This window comes from Podarcis muralis, chromosome 6 (genome assembly GCF_964188315.1).
Source record: "Podarcis muralis chromosome 6, rPodMur119.hap1.1, whole genome shotgun sequence".
Classification (NCBI taxonomy): domain Eukaryota; kingdom Metazoa; phylum Chordata; class Lepidosauria; order Squamata; family Lacertidae; genus Podarcis; species Podarcis muralis.
Genome location: NC_135660.1, coordinates 97,893,023 through 97,917,369, shown reverse-complemented (window position 1 = coordinate 97,917,369; position 24,347 = coordinate 97,893,023). Strand labels below are relative to the sequence as shown.

Here is a 24,347-nt window from a genome sequence, read left to right as displayed (position 1 = left end):
ATTGGAACAGAAAATAGAGTCTAGGGTCACTACACATAATTCTGTGTCACACTCTGCTCAAGGCAAAGACATCCACATGTTTTGGGAAGTTACACCATGAAGCAGACGAACACCAAGAAACCTTTGAAAACAACAACTAAGCCCTGTTAGGTTTGCACTGCTCATGAAAACTATGAGAAATATGGAGCTGGTTTCAGGAACCAAAGTCCCTCGGGCAACAAGAGAATCTTTTCTTAAAGTGTAAAGTACTGTATTTGTTATCCAAAGCAAGCCTCTATTCTGCTTTAAAATATATATTTTTTTAAAAAATTAGCTGTTATCCACTGGTCAAGGCATCCATGCTAGAGGTGAGAGAAAATTGTCTCCCCAGATTATCTGCCCTGCCCTACTACAGTATTTTGGTAGTGAAACCGAGGGTGTTACTTTGATTAATATTCTCAGGGAATTTGTGGGTGAAAGGGGTGGAGAATAATTTTTCTAACAGTTTTTTTTTGGGGGGGGGGGAGTGAGACTGTTTAGAAGTAGAAGCAGAAACCACCGTGTCAGCATCCGGCCAAGCTGCATGACCCACAACACCCCAAATCATGTTGGGGTATTGTAGTGGGGGAGTCAGCAAAAAGAAAGAAAGGAAAAAAACCACCCGGTGCAGAATTTTTAGAGAATCTGTAGAATGGGGCAGGGCAAAAAAGAAAATTATCTGACATTTTATTCTTCTTCCCTTTTTTTGGCATACCTCCCTTCACAACAGTAGTAAATGTTTACATCAGTGTTGTTGTTGTAATTTGCATACTGCCCTATACCCGCAGGCACAGAGGTCAGGTCTGAGGCAGAGACTGAGGGGCAGCAAACCACACAAAAGTGTTCATTCTGCCATTCCCTAATGCGGGTCCGCCCAACTCGTGACCCATCAAGACGGATGCAGCCCCCCAGTGACCTATACCGTGCCCTGCCAACACACACATTCCGGCCCCACATATGCAGCCCCAGGAAAAGAGCCAAAACAGATTTACTAGCAGGCATCGTGCATCTGCTGTATCTGCTCAGCATGGTGAGTCACGAGTTGTGCAGGTGTGTCCTGCTAGCTCAAAAGCAGGAGCTGAGGCATTTTTGAAAGTCCGGCTACATCCTGGACCTTCCTTTCAAGCATGCAGGCCGGCTCTTGATATTCGGCTGCTGGAGGCAACAATGCTTTTTGCCATTCTATTTTCTCCTGGCTGCAGCTCCTTTTCCAATTCTGAAGGGAAGAGACTGTCACTCTGCCGCTGGCTTTATGCTGCCCTTAAGATTTTAGGACCATTGCTTTTATTTTATGGGGAATGAATTTGTCATTTCCTGTAAGCCACCCGAATGACATGTTGTTATTGGGTAGAATACAAAGGCAGAAAGAAAAAAAATAGATCAATTCATTCCATTTACAGTGGTAACTCGGGTTACATACTCTTCAGGTTACATACGCTTCAGGTTACAGACTCCACTAGCCCAGAAATAGTACCTAGGGTTAAGAACTTTGCTTCAGGATGAGAACAGAAATCATGCAGCAGCGGCGCAGCAGCAGCGGGAGGCCCCATTAGCTAAAGTGGTGCTTCAGGTTAAGAACAGTTTCAGGTTAAGAATGGACCTCTGGAACGAATTAAGTACTTAACCCGAGGTACCACTGTATGTACTTGCAAGAAGGGCTGCAATCAGGGCAGCTCCTTGCACACTACAGGCCATCATGTCCAAAGGTTTGGGGGCAGCTGGAAAATGGTGTCCCCGAGAGGATTATCATTTTCCTGGAGCCCCCAAGACAGAATTCTGCTGCTTACAGAATTGGGCTGTCCCTGCACAAATACAAAGTTCCTCTCAGGAGCATCACATCTGAATAAACTGCGTCAGAACTTTAAGAAACAACTTACCTGCTGAAGAGTTCAGAGCAAGGGACTGAATTGAAGTGATCAGAAAATGTAGTAGTTCACTATATCCATGTCACAAGTGGAGATTTCTGGGAGTCTAAAGAAGTTGCATGAAGCCGCGTAGCTCTGCAAGAGAAGATTCAACATGTTACACTGCAGAAAATCCACGTGCTAATGACATACCTTTGAGCCTTTGCCCAACTGCTTTGTTTCTGAACCCTGATCTGTAACTCAGCCCATACCTGCAACCAAAACAACTGTATATCGCTTGCCTGTTTATCCCTGCCTCTACTAAGCTCCCTTCCGCTATCGTTTCTCTTGTAATGAATTTTAGATTGCAAGCTCCTTGGGACAGTGATCTGTCCTCTTTCACTCCGTAAGATACCATTATTATTACTTATATGTTGCCAAATACAAAGCATTTCTAGGCAACTTACAAGCACAACTGAAAAGCAACCATAAAGTTAAATGATAAACAATACCCCCCTCCTCCCAAAGACACACATCCAGATCCACACACCCCACTCCAGGTGTTATCACAATCAGTCAAAATGCTGGGAGAAAAGGTATGTCTTGACCTGTTGACAAAAGCATGTAAACGCTGGTGCCAGGTAGCCTTTCCTGGGTAAAGCATTCCATATACACACCTAATGATTCTGATGTTAACACCACCAGCAGCAGCATTTGTGTTATTTTTGAGCATTCAAAGCACTTCCTATACATTATCCCAGGGATCATATAGCCATCCTGTAAGGTAGGTTTGAGTTGTTATCCACAAGTTGCAGCAGTAAGGCTGAGGGTGAGAGAATGTGCCCAAGGCCACAGGAAAGACACAACAAACATTTCCAAATGTACCTGAAAACTAGGTCTACCAGCTTCAACTCACAGTTCAGGAATCTCTGGTCTGTGGCTCAAATTAGACCAGCCAGCAGTTCCAGTTTTCCCTCAAGGACCACCTATATGACATCAGGTGTGAGGCAGGTACAGTACAGTAACAGCTGCAAAGGAACAACCGCATTCTTAAAGCGCATTCTTGATTCTTCCTTTGCCAGCATGGCTTACATCTGTGACGGTTAAATTAGGCACAAAATACAAGCCCTGATAGGTTCAGCTACATTCAATTTCGATGCAACGAAGTGAAATTCAAAAGTAGACCCACTAATATCCATCAACAGACTCACTGTCCCCAGGGCAGAAATCAGCGGTTGCATCTAATGTTAGTCCTGCTCAAAGGAGACCTACTGAAAACAATGGGCAGAAGTAACTTAGGTCCATTAATCACAATGGCTCAATCCTGAGCACAGATCTAGAAATCCCAAGGGTTCAACTCTGGCATTAATGTGGGACAGAAACTTTTCCAGGTTAGCTGCAAAGGACACCCTCTCCTTTTCAGGGACTGCAGAGAGGAGGAAATGGCCTTGAAGAAGACGCTTTCCTCACATCCACTCTCCTCCCACTATAGGCAAGGGGTCTGGAATTCAATCTAGTAGAGCATCTCCACAAGACTGCCATTAGCTGAACAGCTGCACACTTGGTCTATGGAGCAGATGGCGCAAAAATTTTATGCTCTCTCCCCACCCTCCACGTTACTTGGACTTAGGCATGCACAAAAGAGCTAAAGAAATCCTTTCCTGGGGTCTTGTGCACCAGAAGCAGCATCAACAACAACAGGTCTCTAGGATGACAGATTTACCATCAAACAGCTGTTTTGGTGATGTCAAGCCTGCCAGATTTGTGACAAGAACCATGGATGTTCAACTAAAACACAGTGAAGCACAGTTGTTGAAGGAACAACTGAGTATCATCAGCTGACACTCAAGTAGTAACTGAGTTGACCGTAAGAAAGCTGATAATATCAGACCCACTGCTGACAAAATTTTATATTTTTTTAAAAGCCACTTCCCAGCACCCCGTCACGCTTCAGGAGGATAGAGTCCTGCACATAAACAGGCAAGGTTATGAAGACAGAGAGAAGCTTATATTTTCAAATTCTGGGCTCTCCCAATGCTAAGGGAAAAGGTTGCCTCCACCTCAGTTGTGTCCCTGAATGCAGCTCACTCATTCACTCATGGAGCAAAAAGATCTATTTGAGGAGAGCTTTGTTGTGAGGAACTTCCAACCTAGTGCCAGGGAACCTGGCCTTCACTGGCAGATCTGCCAGTGCAGGCATAGGGAAACTCAGCCCTCCAGATGTTTTGGGACTACAACTCCCATCATCCCTAGCTAACAGGACCAGCGGTCAGGGATGATGGGAACTGTAGTCTCAAAATATCTGGAGGGCCGAGTTTGCCTATGCCTGTGCCAGTGTATTGGTAGACATGGACTGTCACATCTGCTTGAAGGTTGGTTACAAGCTGTATCTTCCGTGCAGGAGAATCCCTGGGCTGTTGTAGTGATCTCAGGCAGGCAAGTGAGTTTCTGGCAGTTTTATGTACGTTTATTTGCAATTTAAATCCAGAGAGCGGCGCCAGGCCTGCCGCCATTAGCTACAAGTTGGTCACTCTGAGTCTCCGCCCCTATCACAACATGTAGGGCACCAAAGTCCAGTCCTTCCTCTTTCGTACTTCCGTTGCATCCTAACCCTTTCGGCTCTTCTGGTTCGAGGAGAAGGTGGGTGAACCCCCCCCCCCCCACTATCAAATGACAATTCCTCCAAATGCTGTCTCCCTCCTTGTTGCATAGCAACCCCCTCGATGTCTTCTATCTCCTCCCCTTCCTCTGCCTGTGAGCCCTCCAAGTCTGGGAACGCTTGATAAAGGGGGGCCGAACTGCCCCACTCCTGCTCTGACTGTGGCTGCGATCTCTCGCTTCCAGAGTCAGACTCTGTCTCCCTTTGTACAGGCATTCCTTCATCTCCAGAGACTGTCTCTTCCCAGGTGTTCAACTCAGCCACGTCCCTGACAGCTGTTAAGCATATGCAAAAGGGAGTCTGAACTGAAGGCAGGAAAGGGGGCTAGTGCTGGTGACTTGTTCACCACCCCTCATATCAGCAGAGTCCTCAGAGATTTCCTGCTCCCAGCAGACAGCTTCTTCCAGAGTTCCTGGTTAAGGGGAAACTCCTTTCCCACACAGTTCAAAGTAGCAAAGTCTTCAATGTCTCCAGACACAAGATAAAACTAAGCACTGCTATCTCCTAGATGCGGTTCTTCTGGCCTTTGAAGTAAAGATACATATGTACAAAGAGAGCCACTAACACTATCAACATGCTAGCTAATGCTGTGTAAATCGCGCAGCCTCTTCCCTTGACTCTCCCAGATTCAGAGTCAGATCCTGACAGCAAACAGAATAGCCTGAAGCAGGACAGGAAGCACATAAGGAAAGCAATGCCCTGCAGACTATTACACCTGTCTCTACACGTAGGCATATTTCCTGAACCAATGGGAGGGCGAATGACTCAGCAAGTCATACACTCAATCTCACTGGTGTTGCTATGGTAACCCAGTGCACCTGGCACCCTCATCTCAGAATACCCAGATGTGGAGGATGTGCTCCTCAAGACATGAGACCGAGGACTGTGTAGGTCAACCCATTGTCCTCATGACACCAACAGATGGCGACACAGAAGACACGACAGATTGGCTGGAACAGCTGCCAATAAACTAAAGAGGCATCAATGTCATGGACTGGCTGGATGCAGAGGAGTGGGGGGGGCAGCTGGGGAATCCCCAAGGGAACCCCCAGGGGAAGAAGGCTCAGAGCCAAGAGGTGACAGTTAGTGGTCAGAGGGAGAAGAGGGGGCAGACTGGGAGAAGGAGGTGTCAGAAGAGGTAAACAGGGCTTAGTGAGCAGGAAGAGGCTGGGGAATGGAGAAGTCCTGACTCAGCGGCAGATGAGGACGGAGGCCAGGAGACCGAGAAGCAACTGAAGAAATCAGGGAGTCTCCCCCTCCGGCGGCAAACAGCTCGCCTTTGCCCTGGTCTCCCAGAACACGCGAAGAAATGAGGGCAGAGCAAAAAGATGAAGGAGCCTGGGATTGCTTGGGAAGGACGGGGGGGGGGGGAGTCTTAGGTAGCGTTGGGAAGGCTCCTTGCAACTGCTTCACTGAGGCAAGACCTACTGGAAAGAGGTGCTGGGATCTCCAGGCCTGCACTGTTTTGGTTGCTCTGAATAAAGAGTTAAGTTCCCAGAGACTGGTGTTTTTATTGCTGACTTGCTCCTGACTCCGTCTGCTGACAATCAAGGACTTTCACAGTAATATCATAGTGGCAGACCACAGATCACGACCCTGGCCGTGTTTGTTTGCATGGAGAAGCTTCTAAGGGAAGGGGGGCTGAGCAAGGAAAGCAAGGAAATTGACCCAGCAGTGGGGAACCACTGACCCACAGGCCTAACAAGACTGTTTTGGCCAAGCCGCATCCACCAGCCCCGTTCCAGTTGAAATATTCCATGCTGTGCCTTTGGCTGCATGGTTTGATTTCAGAGGAAAATGGACAGAGGAAGACTGTCCACCTGCCAACATCGGTCTGCAAAGGTAGGAGATGCAAGGACCTGGATACAGAAAATTTGAAGGCAGTGGGGGGGGGGGGGAATGAGCTTGCAACTATATGGACCATTGCAACACTCCCATGTAAGCTATCAGAGAACAATCAGCTGAGAGTGCTCTCATTGGCTTTAATATACAGTAGTCCCATGGAAAATCCCCATGTTAAACCATTTCACCAGTACACATTTAGGCATTCTCATTCCGGGGTCAATTAAACCATTATACTTAACATTTCTGTGTCTGCATGTTCTTTTTGTTATTATTTCTTTTTCCTTCTCTATTCCACCCCCCACCCCCACCGCCATGCCATACCTTTCTGGGTTTTTTGCATAAAAGTCTTGGTTTGGTTATTTTTCTCTATAAACCTTAATAAAATTTATTTTAAAAAACAACAACAAAAGAGGGTGTTTAGTATGAAGATAAGAGAAAATGTGAAGCGTTATTTTCTTCTGTGCATGAGCTTGAGTAAGCCATCATTTATATTTTGTTAGTTCACCTCCCGTTATTAATATACAGTGGGTTCATTTAATAATGTAAGGCTTCTTAAATAATTCTTCAATAGGTAATCATTACCATTTAATGTGCCTCACATTCCAAGTCTTGAAATATGAAACACGGAGGCTCAGCTGATAACGGCTCTCTGCTTTTTTCCTCCCTGTGCCAAGCCATTTGCCCGGATAGTCCTTTGAATCTTTTTACACTAGTTATGGTCTATATTTTGCATTCCTGCAGGCACCGCTGCCCCAAGCAGAGAGCAGAATTGACAAAGGCATTTTAAAGGTTTCCATTAATTGAAGACAGTTCTATTTCTACGCCATGCGCCCTGTGGGCTGCGCATGCCAAGTGGCTCGAGCACCGCAAGCTCCGTGCAAGCCGCGCCCCCCAAGTGCCACATGCACAACATTGGGAAGAGCCAGGGCCTCTTTCCCCAGCAGCCACAGGTAGGCCCAGAGAGGTCCGCCACAGGCAGCGGAATATTGAGGTTGCCCGGCCCCCTCCAAAGAAAGATGGGGGGCTTTCACACCCCCCCCCCCGATGTTGCCCCTGCCCCCTGTGCTTGAATTTAGGTCAGCTCCCAGGGAGCAAGCCTTTAAGTGTGACAGACCCTCCCTTGTAGAACTCCTTGCCCACAGAGGTCCAGCAGAAATCATCCTTGCCATTTCTGAGGCACCTTTTGAAAACTATTATTTAGACGGGAGTTTGAAAGATGAAATTGTTTTTGTCAACCAGTAGTTACCGATGCTTTAATTTATCTGATTGTAATGTTTTGTTTTTATGTCGCGTACTGCTTTGTTGTATTTTTATGGAAGGGCAATATATATATATATTTACATTATCAATTATTTTAATTATGTTATTTTTAAAACAATCCTTCTTGCATATTGTTCTTTACACATATAATTCTGAAAAAGGAGATTTCCAACGATTTTTCACAATAAAGAGGCAATAAGAACAAGCCCATAAACTAACATGCATCTAGCTACCTTAATTAACAAGTATAAATGCTCGCGTGTGAAAAACCCAGCTACAGGCATGGAAAAGATGAGCAAATGCACTTATCTTTGCAGAGGATCTATTCACCTTCACCCGCGTTATCTTTCCATCTCTGATGACTTTCACGGAGGTGCAAACACTATGAACACTTTCATAACACATGAAAAAACCCTGGAAAGTTGCCAAGTTAGTTACCACAAAGGCCTGTTTAAAAATAGTCACACACGCTGAAGACTTTACTGAGAAAGAAGCAACCTGCAATGTTTGCAGAGGTAAAACTGCAGCTGCAATTATTGAAAACCCGATGAGAGAATAAAACATGCAATGACCATAGACCCTGGAAGAATTAAACCCTGTAGGAATGTGGTCCTGGATTTATACCCCTTTGTTGAACTTTTTGCCATATAACTTTTGCCCTGTAACCTCATAATGTCAATCTTAACCAAAGCCACACATTGCTAGCTTTGCTTGCTGAGACGTTTGCAGGACGCTCAAAGCTCCTGTCAAGCACACAAGGTATCTTTAATTTATTCTAAGACAAAACAGGTTATTGTATTGCTTCTACCCCACCCCACCCTTCTTCCCCAAACCCTTGTCTTGGCTACAGGTGGCAAAACCACTGGTTGAGAAACTGGGTGCCCTGCTAGGAAACATGCTTCTCTCAACTTTCGAACTGTGGTTTATTGTCAAGGTGATCGGTCAACATGGGAGTCATGCGTTTCTACTGGCTGTGCACTCCAGGAGCATACAGTGGCACCTTGGTTTAAGAACAGCTTAGTTTATGAACAACTTGGATCAAAAATGCTGCAAACCCAGAAGTAGGTGTTGTGGTTTGTGGACTTTGCCGTGGAATAAGAACATGTTCCACTTCCTCTTGAGTGTGTTCCATTTGTAAATTGAGTCCCCCGCTGCTATGGGAAAGCACGCCTTGGTTTAAGAACGCTTTGGTTTAAGAACAGACTTCCGGAACAGATTAAGTTCATAAACCAAGGTACCACTGTATTGGGTTACTGGAGAAATCACAAGGTAGCAGTGCTCACACAGAAGTGTGATTCACAAAGGTGGTTGCCATTACAGATTAACCAGGCCATTAGCTCTCATACATAGTAAGAACAGCATTCGCTACGTGTAAAACACAAGAATCTGGCCAGGGGAATCTGAAGACAGTCACGTCCAGTCAGGAATGGTAGCGGCGGTTCAGGTTTCTAGTCTCCTACGCTGTGGGGTAAATCTGAAACCAAAGAAACTTTAAAGCAACAGATTACAATATGGCACGGGTGGAATTTGCTCTTCAAGGTCACAAGTCCACCTGAGCACACCCAAAGGTCTGCGTGTGCATAAAATCTTGGCCAATGGAACTGGGGCTATAAAACAAACCACCTACTAATGGCCTTTTGATGTGGAAGAGAAACCCCTAGAAAACCCGATTGATCTGCAGCTCACCTAGCTATGTGAATGGGTGCAAAAGTCCCATTCACAGGCTCAGCACATATAGCAGTCACACCAGTTCCTACTAATATTGTCTTGCAGGTCAAAGCATTACCTGGCAGTGAATTTATTCTGCTACAGGGATGATGCCAGGGCAGAATTCCCAGGGATAGGCTCATTTTGCGAAGATGCATTTAGTTTATGGTCAGACCCCAGAGCCCTCTGTACACAGAGAGTAGAGAACAGATGTGTTACATTAGTTCCTACCATCTACACACAGTGTAAAGCCACTGGATTGGCCAGGTATAAATACTGGGTGCCTACTCAACAGATCCATATCCTCCCTCGCTTTGCACTTCAGACTCTAGTTTCCAGCCAAAGCCACTGATCTTTAGCTAGAGAAATATATCCACCTTCCAGATTCAGGTATGGCCACCCATGGCATACAGTGGTACCTCAGGTTATAGACGCTTCAGGTTACAGACTCTGCTAACCCAGAAATAGTACCTCGGGTTAAGAACTTTGCTTCAGGATGGGAACAAAAATTGCGCAGCAGTGGCGCGGCGGCAGCGGGAGGCCCCATTAGCTAAAGTGGTGCTTCAGGTTAAGAACAGTTTCAGGTTAAGAACGGACCTCCGGAACGAATTAAGTTCTTAACCCGAGGTACCACTGTATTTGCAAAGAGAAAGAAACACCAGTTTTAATACTGGGTATTTATGGCTTCCTTGCATTTCTGTACTGAATTTCCCATGAAATTCCCAAGTCAATGAAATAAGAATATTGAGGGGTCCCTTCAAGGGGTTCAGCTTCTTAAGGAAGACTGGACCTTCGGAGAGAGTGTACCTTTTAAGGCTCAAACCGGTCGGGAAATGAACAGAGACCAGACCAGGATATACGAAAGCAAAGCGGCTATAAGCCTGATCTTTATTAAAGCTGTTGCAACAGGGTGCTCCCCCCCCCCACGCAGGAGAGAGGAGGAGGACCCAGAGCAAAGGTGTGCAAGCCCTTATATAGACTTTGAAATTGCCCACCCCTGTAGCTCAATACCACCCCCCAGATACATCATACCTACAGCACAGAAGGGGTGTAGCCCAAGACCACCTTCTTAATACATCAGAGAAGGGGTGGACTACAACAGAAATCTGAGTGCATCTTCTTCTTCTTCTCCTGTCTGCTAGGTTACCTGATTGGATTACCTGGGCATCCTGACCACTCTTTTGTTATGATAAATACTCAACTCCTGAATCCAAGTCACAGGTCACAGGTCACCCTATTCATATCTTAAATGCATAGCTGTCAACTTTTCTCTTTTCTTGTGAGGAATCCTATTCGGAATAAGGGAATTTCCCCTAAAAAAAGGGAAACGTTGACAGCTATGCTTCAATGTGCCCTTGAGACAGGATTTGTGAGCAAAGTGACAATGGGGAGGCTCCCCCTTTCCTTCGATATTGCAGAGAAATATTTGAGGTGAATTTGGAAGAGAGAAAATGGTTTCAGGACTTTTCTGTGGGTTTACATATTTGTATGTGTTTGCTTGGTACATTTATGAACATCTATTTTATATATATAAGACCTTAAAATTCTTATAACATCAACAAGCTTTTGTGGGCAGAAAAACAGCATACAAGGTAGCTCTTCCATTTAACACTTAAAAGGCCACACATGTGCTGATAAAGGAAAACATCTACCTTTGCGTTTCCTCAAAGTAAGTGATAGCACTGTGTCCTCAACAGGATGGTGGAAAGAGACAAAGCATTTGTGGTTTTGGACTATCAGCTCTAAAAGGATTAACCCGTGTGCTACAAATTAGACAGCCAAAACAGTGTTGTAGCAAACAGCATTGATTAATGTGCATGTCTGAACCTCTGAGATGTAATGGAATGGCAGGCTTCAGGGCTGGTAAGACCTGAGTTCAAATCCTCCCTCACACGTGGAGATCCTTGGGGTGACTTTCACCAATTCACTTCCTCTCCACCAAATCCCCATCACAAGGTTGTTTTAAGGCTAAAATGGGAGTGGGGACATGTATAACATCAGCAGCTTATATAATGAAGAACAGGATAAAAACGCAATAAACCAACCAGCCTTAATAAAAGGCGAGTTATTATCATCACGCTCTAGGGCACAAGTCTCCAAGATTGCTGCCTGCGCTGAACAAATTTCCCAGCCCTAATTTAAGTATATTTCAGAAAGATCCTCCCTCTCTGTATCAGCCGAGAGTAATACAATAAGCAATTTACTACTGCTAAGATGACAAATGCAAACCATCTGTTTAGACTCTCTTGAATTTACAATATTTCAGGTTATACTAACAGGCATTTTTATAAAACTGTAACACTGAGGCAATTTATTTCTGTGTTTGCTTTTCCACCTAAGTGATGAATGCCTGTTTAGTTGTACAAGACTTCTATAAGTCCTCCCCAGCTAAGTTTGTAGAGATGCAGAATTAACAGTACAAATAGGGATTTCACTGTACATCAGCTGTCTGTTGAACTATGGAAAGGAGAAAAAAAAACAGTGGAAGAAGCAAACTTAACTCAAATAACATAAATGTAGAGATAAATAATGCTGATCTCTTCACTTCATGGGGATGTTGACAGAGAATTGTCTTTATATGTGCAAATCTAAACTGAGGCATGGTAGTCAAAGAGCTTGAATCATAGCTATTGAGCTGAATTCATTTGATGAGAATGGCTATTAAATAATACTTTAGTGACTAGCAGCTGAACATCATACATGTTTACAGTCATCCCTCGGGTTACAGACGCTTCAGGTTGCGGAGTTTTTGGGTTGCGCACCACGCTGAACCCGGAAGTTACTTCCGGGATTCGGCACTCGCGCATGCGCAGAAACAATAAATCACACTTTGCGCATAAGTACCGGATTGCGACCTGCGCGTGCGCTGACACAGCGCTGTGGGTTGCGAACGTGCCTCCCACATGGATCACGTTTGGAACCTGAGCATCCACTGTACTTGCAAGAAGGGTGGATAAAAATCAATGATTTTAAAAATAAATTTTAAAAATCGGATTTTAAAAATTTAAATCCAATTTTTAAAATAAAATACTTTTGGAGGAAAAATCTTTCTAGAGATAGTTTTCTACTTAAGTTACATTATAGTCCAAAGGCTATTAATAAGGAAATAAGGATTTGTTTTAAGTTCTTCATGTGTGCTAAAACTCAGTCTAAGTTTTTGTTTTGTTTTTTAAGTTTAACCACATCAGTTAACAAACATGGATACATATGCTATAATGTTATTGTTTTAGTTAAATAAATTGTTTAAATTGTTATTAAGGAAATGGTCATTTTTCACCTTCCAATAAAGTACAGCAGAAATGTTGCCCAAATATAAACAGTTAACTTATTAAACCTCTCAATAATTTCATAATTATCTATCTATGTATTTCTAATAGTATAACCAAATCAGTAATTTTTGATATAACTGTAAAAACTACTCTGAAAAATTATTATTCCAAAAATGAAACCTTCATCTGGTTGTAAATGTTAAGATTATACCAACAAGAATGAGTCTTTCTGTAAAAAAAATAATTTAAATCAAGTCTTACTGACTTGTGATTTAAACCAAGTCTTGCTAACTAGTGATGTAAATTGTGATTTAAATCGATTTGATTTAAATCAAATCCACCCTGTCTCCTGGGCAGTTTTCCTTACTCAAGAACACCCACAAACTCTTTTTGGCAGTGCAAGAATCTGCCATCATATAAAAATGGATGTGCATCACAGGAGTTTCTAAGATGGCAGTGGCTGGCAAAAGAACTGTCCCTGGCTGTATCTCCTAACATTTCTCTACACAGCTGTAGATGACCATATCTGATCATTGGCAGAAGCCAGGCAACTTAGATAATTGGTCAGCTTGTATCCCTTCTGTAATATAGTACCCAAACACAGCACATTATTCCGCCCCCCGCCCCCCTATATGATATCCATGGGAGAAAGTAAAGGGAACCAACTCATGGAATCAATGGATAGAACTTAAACCCACCTGGGTGTAGCAGTGACTGAGCTCCGTGTCAAAATGTCCTCCTTTTAATTGAGACTCAGTCTGTAGCTTCTTTACTTTGTCCCATAGACTGCAGCCACTGAGATCTGATCCTGTCCCTTTCCTGCACACCCCCACCTCTTCCAGCTTGGTCTCCACTTCTTTCTCTTCATTCAAGCTATCCTAAGTTTTATTAGCCATCTTAAGACAGATGGAACAAAAGCTGATTGTGACAATTGGCAAGCAAGCATCAAAGCAAAATAGCCAGTCGCCCCCTCCTCCCGAGCCTCCCCGCTCTCTACAATCATAAATGGAGTCTCTGCTCCAGAACTTGGGAGGTCAGGTGGATGGAAACTGGAGACAGGACCTTTTGAATGAGGACACCCCAGCATCAGAAAACTGCACTCTCCCCAGGGCTGTTTCCACGGAAAAGGAGGCACCAGCTCAAGGCCTCTTAATTTGCCCAAGCTCTTAAGAAACAGCAATTGTGAATTTTTACGGCTCTTCCTTATCTTAGATTTCTTGCATTTCTTTTATTGCTCCTTTACTATTAACTGTAATAATGGCCATTATCAACTGTGCCGCTGTAAGCTGCCACCATAGGCACTTCTAAAATCTGAATGTGGGATATAAATATTTAAAGTAACCATTAAAATAAAGTTTGTGGGGGAGAAGTCGTTGGATAAATTTACCCTCCCCCTTTAATCAGAGGTATATTTACGCCAAGCAAAGTCTAATCGGAGGGGAGGAATTCAACCTAGTTATTCTAGCAGAGGAAGGGCTCCAGACAGCTATGAAGTATGTTCTCCAATTTAGCTGTCAGGTTGCATTTAGCATTCAGTGCTGGTCCTAGAGATTTTGCTTGCCTGAAAATGTAAATGCAAATTAATTTGGATTGGTGGCTTAGAACGAGCAGTGAAATATACTTATAACCACAATTCTCTCTTTCAAATCTCTACACCCACAAACCTTTCCACCTACAAAGCAAAATTCCAAAAAATGATTGAACAAGGACCAGATGATTTTTGAACAAGCCAGCCCTTATTTGCCACTGGAATCTGCAGCAGCCTTCAGCAGGCTCTTTGGCTCTCAAAGGGCAGCTCGGATAGGATTGCATCTGTCTTTAAAACAAAACACGGGTGAATTTCTCAGTGGGTTCAGGTTTTCACAAGTGACACTAAAATATTTAATGGTCTCTGTGTGCTTTGCAAAGCCAGGCATATTCTTCACTTAATTTTTGGAAATGTATCACCTAGCAGGGAAAGTCACATCATATTCAAATTCTAAGGCAGGGGTAGGCAACCTAAGGCCTGGGGGCTGGATCCGGCCCAATCACCTTCTCAATCCAGTCTGTGGACGGTCCGGGAATCAGCGTATTTTTACATGAGTAGAATGTGTCCCTTTATTTAAAATGCATCTCTGGGTTATTTGTGGGGCATAGGAATTCATTCATTCCCCCCCCCCCTTCAAAATATGCTCTGGTCCCCCACAAGGTCTGAGGGACAGTGGACTGGCTCCCTGCTGAAAAAGTTTGCTGACCCCTGGTCTAAGGGCATCTGCGATTGCCAAGGAGCTCCTTCTGTAGCAGTACCAGAGGCATTCTGGGGAAACCACTCTCAACTGTGGTTTCAGCCTGAAGCAAGCCTGGCCTCCTGGCAAATACAAAATACATTGTTTAAAAGCATTTGTTTAATTTCCAGAAGCCTCCCAGGTATCAAGGTCTCCCATGGGCACCTTTGAGAAGGCAGCGCTAGAGCCAGCTCACCCTGAGCAATGGAGAGCCTCATAGTTCAGAACATCAGCACTGTGAACATAGCACAGAAATCGGGAGAGAGCGAGAGCGCATTTCAAACCATATTTTGGCCTCATGTATGCGTTTCAGCCGGGTGGCGCTGTGGGTAAAACCTCAGTGCCTAGGACTTGCCGATCGCATGGTCGGCGGTTCGAATCCCCGCAGCGGGGTGCGCTCCCGTCGTTCGGTCCCAGCGCCTGCCAACCTAGCAGTTCGAAAGCACTCTTAAGTGCAAGTAGATAAATAGGGACCGCTTACCAGCGGGAAGGTAAACGGCGTTTCCGTGTGCTGCGCTGGCTCGCCAGATGCAGCTTTGTCACGCTGGCCACGTGACCCGGAAGTGTCTCCGGACAGCGCTGGCCCCCGGCCTCTAGAGTGAGATGAGCGCACAACCCTAGAGTCTGGCAAGAGTGGCCCGAACGGGCAGGGGTACCTTTACCTTTACCTTATGCGTTTCAGCAGTTGCACCAAATAGGAATAAAGCAAAAGGCTATTTGAGCTACACTTGCTAAGGCAGACCAAGTCAGCAGGAACTTGGGCACTGATTGAAAAGAAGAGAGGAAACCTCCAGATACAAAGAGATGTGTTTAATTAATTAATTAATTTGCAACAAAGTTGGAGACCAAAGAAACCTGAACAGGGTGAAGCATACTAAACAGGTTCAACATGTTGGCTGATTTTGCAATTACCGGTAGTTGGCGGTAGCTATAAATAATATCTTAACTTAAGATGGTTCTAAGAAGAAAAAGATGCTAACTTTGCCAACAGTGGGTTCCAACAAACCTGGCGTCATATCTCTCCCCCCCCCATCCCCCCCCATTTTGAGGACCTAAATGCAGCTCTTCCCAGTCAGCTGGTTGTGTCAAAGCAAAGCATTCAAATGGTCAGTGTTTAACCCTCTGGGGTTCTATACAGTCTATTGGGGGGGGGGGGAGGAATCAAAAGCCCATTTTAAGGCTGACTCTACAACTTACAACATGTGGCAAAGAACACTGCACTAAACACTTTATCATTTATTTTACAGTACTGCTTCATATTTCCCATAAAGTGACTACAGACACCTTACTTAACAACTGCAGATAAAGAATATTCTTTATATTCATATAAAGAGAAGGCAAATACAATCCCTCTCCCACCCCAGTTACACCATTTTGAATTTTGAGAAGGTTAGGAAGGCTTCTCTCTCTCTCTCTCTCTCTCTCTGTCTGTCTGTCTCTCTCTCTCTCTCTCACATGCTTTAATCCAAAGTACACAATTTTAAAGCCGTTGTACTATTAGAATGGACGCGGGTGGCGCTGTGGGTAAAAGCCTCAGCGCCTAGGGCTTGCCGATCGAAAGGTCGGCGGTTCGAATCCCCGCGGCGGGGTGCGCTCCCGTTGTTCGGTCCCAGCGCCTGCCAACCTAGCAGTTCGAAAGCACTCCCGGGTGCAAGTAGATAAATAGGGACCGCTTACTAGCGGGAAGGTAAACAGCGTTTCCGTGTGCGGCTCTGGCTCGCCAGAGCAGCTTGGTCACGCTGGCCACGTGACCCGAAAGTGTCTCCGGACAGCGCTGGCCCCCGGATTCTTGAGTGAGATGGGCACACAACCCTAGAGTCTGTCAAGACTGGCCCGTACGGGCAGGGGTACCTTTACCTTTACTTTACTATTAGAATTAGATTTCTCTCACTGGTATCTCAATATATTGTTGTGATATCTTACTTAGGTGTAGAATGGAATGACATACAGTGGTACCTCTAGTTGCAGACACGATCCGTTCCGGGGTGCAGTTCGCACCCCGGAAAGTCTGCAACTAGAGCGGCGCTTCTGCGCAAGCACAGAGTGCGATAGAGCGCTTCTGCACATGTGCGAAACACGCAGGACGCTTCTGCGCATGCGGTGAAACCCAGAAGTATACACTTCCAGGTTTTCCCGCCTTCGCAAGCCAAAAAGATGCAACATGAACCTAACGCAACACAAGGTACGACTGTATTCCACTGCACCTCATTTTTAGACTAACAAGGTCTATGCCCCAAGTCACAAATGTAAATACAGTTTCTAGTGATCTAGAATGCCCTGTATTACTCCTTGTTTCCCCCCTTCACTAGCAAAATTATGGCAATAATTTTACAGTGGTACCTCCATTCCGGAAGACCGTTCGAGTTCCGAAACATCCAAAAACTCAATCAGGAAGCCTCAATACAGAAAACTCAATACAGAAGTCGTGTGGCATGTTCAACTTCCGCGGCATGTTCAAAAACTGAAGTATTTACTTCCGGGTTTACAGCATTTGAAAACCGAAATGTTCGAAAACAGAGACGTTTGAAAACCGAGGTACTTGTAAACTTTGTGCGGGCTACAGAATTCAGCTTTTCCTGAAGCAGAATTTTTAGTGTGGTGTGCACACAGTTCTGCTTAAAGCCTTTACAAGCCTAAAATAGAGATTTTCCCATGTCTTGACTTTCAGTTTCAATGTTGAACACAGTTCAGGTGTTTGGTCAACATTTCAACAATGTTTTCCTACGCGTTCAAGTCATAGTTTGTTAATCCTGTACATTTTCCACATTAAATTATTAGAGGTAATTTAGATATCTTTCACAGGAATTATATTTTACTTCCACAATATTGCCAAGTGAAAAGAACAGAACAGAATGGAACGGAAAACCATTCCGTCAGAATATAAAGAACGTAAGCAGAATGAGCCAAGGAATAATTGTGGGTTTAGGTTTCAAGACAGGAACCCAGCCAGATTTTCAAATACATACTGCCACAAATTGGGCCAACAATTTCTAGTGCTATATTGCCTGCTTGACTACATAAATATCTGCAAGATTTAGAAGAATGTACAGCTCACACAAATACACCCACTCAGCTCCTGGACACCTGAGAGAAAATCCATGGATGTCTTCTGCGCGTCCCACAGAACTAGGAATTCATGAAATGGCTCAGTTAACAACAGAACCACGAAATGGTCCACTTATAACATGGTGCAGAGCAGGAAAAACAGCAGTTCTAAGACTGCAGCCTCAGGCACGCTTACTCGGGAGTAAGCCTCACTGTACCCAATGGGACATAACTTCCATAGACAGGATTGAGCTGAACATAATACATGCCCTGTTGCAACAGATAATAGGAGTTTATGTTAATAATTCATTTATGTATCAGAATTCAACCTGCAATACGGCAATAATACTGACCTACTTTACAAAGTTGTTGATTGGAACACTCTAGAAGGCATTAGGGGGGATCTACACTTAGGCTGGGAATGTGGGTTCTGTCCACAGAGTGAGCCTGCAGAGAGAACATCACATCTGGCCTATATAGCAATGATTGCATGCTCATACACATCATATTTCCTTTTCTAGTTCAAATTCCTGCTCTAGCTAAAATTTGTCAGTTCCCTCTATAATACTAATAAGATTTGTTATGTAAAGCAATTGTCATCAATTGTCATCAAGGTTTATTTTATTTATTCCTTGCATTGATATCCCATCTTTTTCTCCAGGGAGCTGGAAGTGGCTCTCCCACACCCCCTTTAATCCCTACAACAACCCTGCGATGTAGGTTAGGCTGAGAGGCAGTGATGGGGCCAAGGTCACCCAGTGATCTTCATGGCTGAGTGAGGAGTTGAACCCAGGTCTTAGTCCAACACTCTAACCACTGCACCACACTGCCTCTAATGCGCCTCCACTGCTGCTGTTCTAAGCCTTTTGCACATGGCATTAGCCACAATCTGTATGTGGTTTCTTGAGAAATGCTGCTGTTGCAACTTGCAACATGTGAATACAAGTTGAAACCCAGCAAGGGGAAATGACCTCACTGCGTTTTAAGCTGTGAATGGGTACATAGCCTAAGCCTCTTGATGGTATTGCTGATGGCCATCTATCTTGGTTACTCTCTTCCACGGTCCCTCTGCTCATCAAACACAACTCCTATTAAAGCTCCACTTCCTTCTGCTATTTCTTGCCTTCTCTCTTGTGGCCCCTTACATATGAAACTCTCCCCTCTGAATATGTGGCTGACCTCTTTTCTATCTCACTTTAAGAAATGATTTTAAAATTCAACTTACGGTAAGCGATAAGCAAGCTGGTCATTTCTTTTAAGACCATAACTTAAGGCCAATAGCTCTTCTGCTATGCTCATCCTTCCCAATATTTGCTTCTGCTCTATCGGTTTCTCAGGTGAGTAGCACCAACCTGCATCACAAAACTAGCTCTTACATGGGCTTAGTGCTGCATACCTATGAACCCAGGGGCTTCTGACATGAGAAAATTGGGCTGTTTTGAGCTTGTTAAGCTAATGTCCTTTCAGATCCTACTATCTGAGATCCATTTATTTTGCCAAAGCAGGGGGAAGTAGATACAGGGGACCAAACACGAATGTCACAGTTTCCTGTATTCAGCATATAGCATATAAATAAAGTAAAAGGCACCTTTGCTTACAGGTGTATGCATCCGACCCCATTTTGCCTGCACATCATGAATGAGAGGGGCCACCTGAGTGAAACAATGTCACTGACTTTAAACTGAAAAGTAATTACCGTATTTTTTGCTCTATAAGACTCACTTTTTCCCTCCTAAAAAGTAAGGGGAAATGTGTGTGCGTCTTATGGAGTGAATGCAGGCTGCGCAGCTATCCCAGGAGCCAGAACAGCAAGAGGGATTTCTGCTTTCACTGCGCAGCGATCCCTCTTGCTGTTCTGGCTTCTGAGATTCAGAATATATTTTTTCTTGTTTTCCTCCTCCAAAAACTAGGTGCGTCTTGTGGTCTGGTGCGTCTTATAGAGCGAAAAATACGGTAGATAAGTTTTGAAGAAGCCACACACAAGCATTTACAAACGGATCAACGAAAACGACTGCTCCATAAAGACACTGTCAGGAAAGTCTGAATCCACTTCAGCCACCCTTTCCATACCCAACAACAAATATTTAAAAGCTCAGCAGGAGGAATAGTAAATAAGAATGCAGTTTGGTGAAAGTATTTCTAAAAAGCTTCATCTGAGGCTAGAGCTGCTCACTCTGTGCGATGCAGTCAAGGCACCCCCATGTTGTGTTCTGCTACTCTCCTCTGTGATATTTAGGAAATAGTCACTCCATGTTCATCCCACCAGTATCAACATGGGTGGGAAAACATGCAACACAGCACACATAAATCTCTGGTCATTGAACGTTACAGGGGAGAAGCGAAAAACTTCATGTCACGTGTAATGTGGATTATCAGCCTGACTCTGAAACAGCCTCAAAGCCACTGGACAGCAAGGGTCATGGAGTGTTTTACTCTGAGTAGACCTACTGAACTTAATGAGCTGGACTAAGTTAAGTCCATTAATGTCATTAATTTAAAACGTCACCGAATGCTCAACCCACAGGGTTTTAAGCCTCCTGTACAGCTATTTCGTGCTTTTTACACTTTCTAACATAAATATATTGGGTGGGGAGGGGAGGATCAAGAAATCTTAAATGGCAAACAGAACAGGAAAAACATGTAAATGTAAATTTAATGAATATGTTGTTCTAAATTTGTTATAGCAGCAGTGAGGAACCCCTGGCTTAAAGGCCTAATTTGGGTAGCCATTTAGCTTGCAAGACTGTCTTCTTCAAATCACACCTCCCTGCCCTGCACTAGACACCACATAGGGCATCAGATGTGGGGCAGGTGGAAACTTCCAAGCAAGAATTGGGAGCCTTAAATTGCTCCCAGTTTTTCCCTTGGCAAGAGGGGTTTTCTGTCTTTGCCCTGTAAAATGTGAGAGGTGACTGGTGATGGGGCGGTGCATCTGATTAAACATGGGGGGGGAGGTGAGAGAGGGACTACAGTATAATAGCTATAGTACTATTGGAAATGCTAGTTTGGCTCCAGCAGTGCCACTCTGACCTTGACCCCACCCTGGTAAGAAGCAGCGACACCACTGCCAAGAGGCCAACTCTGATGTGCTGCCCCGCCAGCCTCTCCTGACTGGCAACACACATTTAACGCAAGGAAAGCGACTAATATAAAACATCCCTACACACTGGTGGAGGAAGAGGAGTGTGGGGGGAGCGCACCACTCCCGGCAGAGCGATCCCAGCAGGGTGCCATCACAGCTGCCCCCCTGCACTGGGCACTCTGCCCCCAGGACACGCGCCAGCCCCCCCCATCTGCCCTCTCCCCCCCCCCCCAGCATGAGGCCACTGTCCCTACAGTAATCATAGGATCATCTGCCCCACATGCAATAAAACAGGGGTCAGCAAACTTTTTCAGCAGGGGGCCAGTCCACTGTCCCTCAGACCCTGTGGGGGGCCGGACTATATATTTTTTTTTTGGGGGGGGATGAACAAATGAACAAATTCCTATGCCCCACGGAGATGCATTTTAAATAAAAGGACACATTCTACTCATGTAAAAACACACTGATTCCCAGACCATCTGTGGACCGGACTGAGAAGGCAATTGGGCCAGATCCTGCCCCCAGGCCTTAGTTTGCCTACCCATGCAATAAAACATATATATCTCTCGTATCACTATCTACAGCCACAGCAGCCAGCAGCTGTAGCTCTCCAAGGGTGTGACTTCTCCTGAGCCAGATGGATGCCGGAACTGTAGAGCTGGAAGGGACCCCATGGGTCATCTAGTCCAACCCCTTGCAATGCAGGAATCCTTTTGCCCAAGGTGGGCCTCGAACCCAGGACCCAGAGATTAAGAGTCTCTGGGTCTCAACCAACCCAGCCACAAAAGATAACCAATTATATTACTATTGTTTCCAGCCATCAAACTCATGAGCTGCAGCTCACCTTGGGCCAGCCATTCTCTCTCTCCATCAGCCTCGCTGGGGTTTTCCTCCTCGGAGCAAGAGGGGGGTCAATGGGACCAGGGAGGATGCGCTGCTCTGAGGATGCTCCGAGAAGAGCCGACAGCCCCCCGGAGGGGGAACCCGAATCACCCAGCGCCGCCACCCCCGCCTGGCTGTTCCCGCTCAGGTCCGCTTCCTGCACCGAAAGCCTCTCGCCCCCCCCCCTCCCCGCTGGCTCACCTTGGCCGGCGCGCGAGGCCAGGAAGCCGAAGGACCCCGAGCGTAGCTTCCGCCGCAGCAGCCCGGGGGGGGGGGTCTCTCCGGTTCCCCGCCCCCCCCGGCTCGAGCGCGGAAATCCGGCCAGGAGACCCCGGCCAGGGATCCCCCGGAGCAGATCCCTGGAGCAGGAGACGCCCTCTCCCTCCCAGCCCCCCCCCCCCCAAGGCGCTGGCTGGGCTCACCGGGGCGGCGGCGGCGGGGGAAGCCGCTGGGAGTGGGCGCGAGGTGGGTCTCCGGCCGCCGATGCCGCCTCTCGCTGCCGCCATGGGAGCCTCCCGCTCGGCCTGGCCGGCTCCGCCGCCTTCCTGCCTCCTGTCTCCGCCGCCGCTCGGCTGGGGGTTCGGTCCGGCGCGGCGGGCGAGGGCGGTCCGTGGGCGCCGAGGGAGATGCGCTGCGCCCGGCCGGGAGGGAGGAGGGAGGGAGGGAGGCGGCTTCTTCCTCGCGCGCAGCGGGGGCCGGAGGAGGCGGGGGGCGAAAGCCCAAGGCGGGGGGAGGGCGAAGCCTCGCTCCACTTCGCCCCCCGCCCCAAACCAGCTTGTGTGCTTGCAGGATCGCAAGCCTCTGGAGCAGGCAGGGGAGCGGCGGATGCTGTGTGAAAGGCGCATCTTCCCGTTGTAGGTGGGGCGCGGGGGGGGAATCTGAATCTTGCTGTATTAGCAACCACTGTAATAAGAATATTTGCAGAGGGGGGAGCATGTGCCGAAGTCAACCAGTGGGGAGGAAAGTTTAAAACGGAAGAACAAGACACCCCTGAGCATCTGCAGAGTGCTCGAGGGCTCCAAAAGGGCAGGCGCCTCCCTTGCTCCGATTCTATAATCAGTCACAGAACTGCAGAGTTGGAAGAGACCTCAGGGGTCATCTAGTCCAACCCTCTGGAATGCAGGTCTTTTTGCCCGATGCTTGGCTCGAACTCACCACCCTGAGATTAAGTTTCAAGCTTTACTGGGACTTCTGTGGAATATGATTTTTAGCGTATCTTTGTTTCTGCAGAAGCGGATTCAGGGCACTGGGCTCTGATGCACAGGCAGAGCAGAAGGCAAGGGGGGGTGGGCGCCAGATTTTGGCCTTGCGCAGGCTGTTGCCGAAAATTTGAAAGACCAAAGCACCCCCCCCCTGGAAATGGCATTTAAATTAGTCAGCTGTTTTTGTACAGAAATCTGTTTTTTTATATTGTGATTTTATGCTGTGAACTGGCCTAAGATCTACAGGTATAGGGCAGTGTACAGATTTAATAAATAAAACAAAGTCAAACATCTTCATGTTTCCCTGGATGGGAGCATAAGGCTGTCAGTGCCATGGCAAATGTGTGGCTGTGGCATCTTAACTCAGCACCAGATCATGCTCTCGAAAAACAACAACCCTGAGTTAGAATACTGGTTGGAAGGGGAAGAGAAGGAATGGAATGGGATCCAAAACAGGCCAGCTGCAATCCTGAGCAGGAGGACCCAGCTCTGTCTGCAAGAGTCAGCTGGAGGTGCCATTTGTTACTAACTGCGCGATAAGACAGAGGCTCCACAATGATGCATCCCGGTTCCTGCAAATTCTTTTTATGGCTGGGCTGGTGATGGAAACCACCCAAGTATCTAACATAGGCAGCAATTGTATGGAAAAGCAAGGCTTTCCAGGAGACACCACACACTCCCATGGATTTCCATGAAAGGTCTTTACATTTGCCCAGGATTAAAAAAAAAAAAAAATTCAGTGTATTATGCTGCTTTCAATGTATTATGCTGCTTTCTCAAGTTCTGATATTTTAATGCTGCTTAATATTTGTTGCTTTTAGTTTGTTTCTTTAATTTCCCAGTTGTTTCATCACAATTTTTATATGCAGCCCTGCAAGTGTGTGTATTGAAGAGCAGTTCTTGCATACATACATGATGTGGTGAGGCGAAGTGGAGAACTCTGTGGACTCCCCTAGTTACAAGAATTATGTCTCTACGCAAGTGCATGCATGCAACAGTTTTTGCTTTTGGTTGTTTATTGCTGTTTTATAAGAGCAATTCCAAAGATCAAGTGCGGTGATTACATTGCTTTCTGCTCTGCTGAGCTGTGGCATCGTCACCATTGGACAAGGTAGAAGGAGGGAGAGAGGGCGCACAGGAAAGAGCACAGGCGAAAATATACCAAATAGTCCGCTAACATTTTTTAAAGCAGAAATGGATGTGTTTAGCCAGCAGCTTTCTGTGATCAGTAACCAAGGCACACACGTCTTTTGTTTCCACAGTTTCTGAT

At 45.8% G+C, this 24,347-nt stretch overlaps 1 protein-coding gene across 5 annotated transcripts in view; it reads right to left on the bottom strand.

Moving 5' to 3' along the window:
* LOC114596873 (proline-rich protein 5) overlaps window positions 1-22,479 on the bottom strand; it is a 119,097-nt gene extending 96,618 nt beyond the window's left edge. For 2 of the 5 annotated variants that reach the window (XM_077930777.1, XM_028728696.2), the window contains exons 1-2: window positions 22,298-22,479; window positions 1,896-2,018 (exon numbers count right to left, since the gene is read on the bottom strand). The gene's annotated coding sequence lies outside the window, so the exon portion shown is untranslated. Of the gene's footprint in view, window positions 1-1,895; window positions 2,019-21,837; window positions 21,926-22,076; window positions 22,140-22,297 lie in introns of those variants that run through there. The other 3 variants (XM_028728700.2, XM_028728698.2, XM_028728697.2) reach the window with 3 other exon arrangements.
* Between the last annotated feature and the right edge of the window lie 1,868 nt (window positions 22,480-24,347).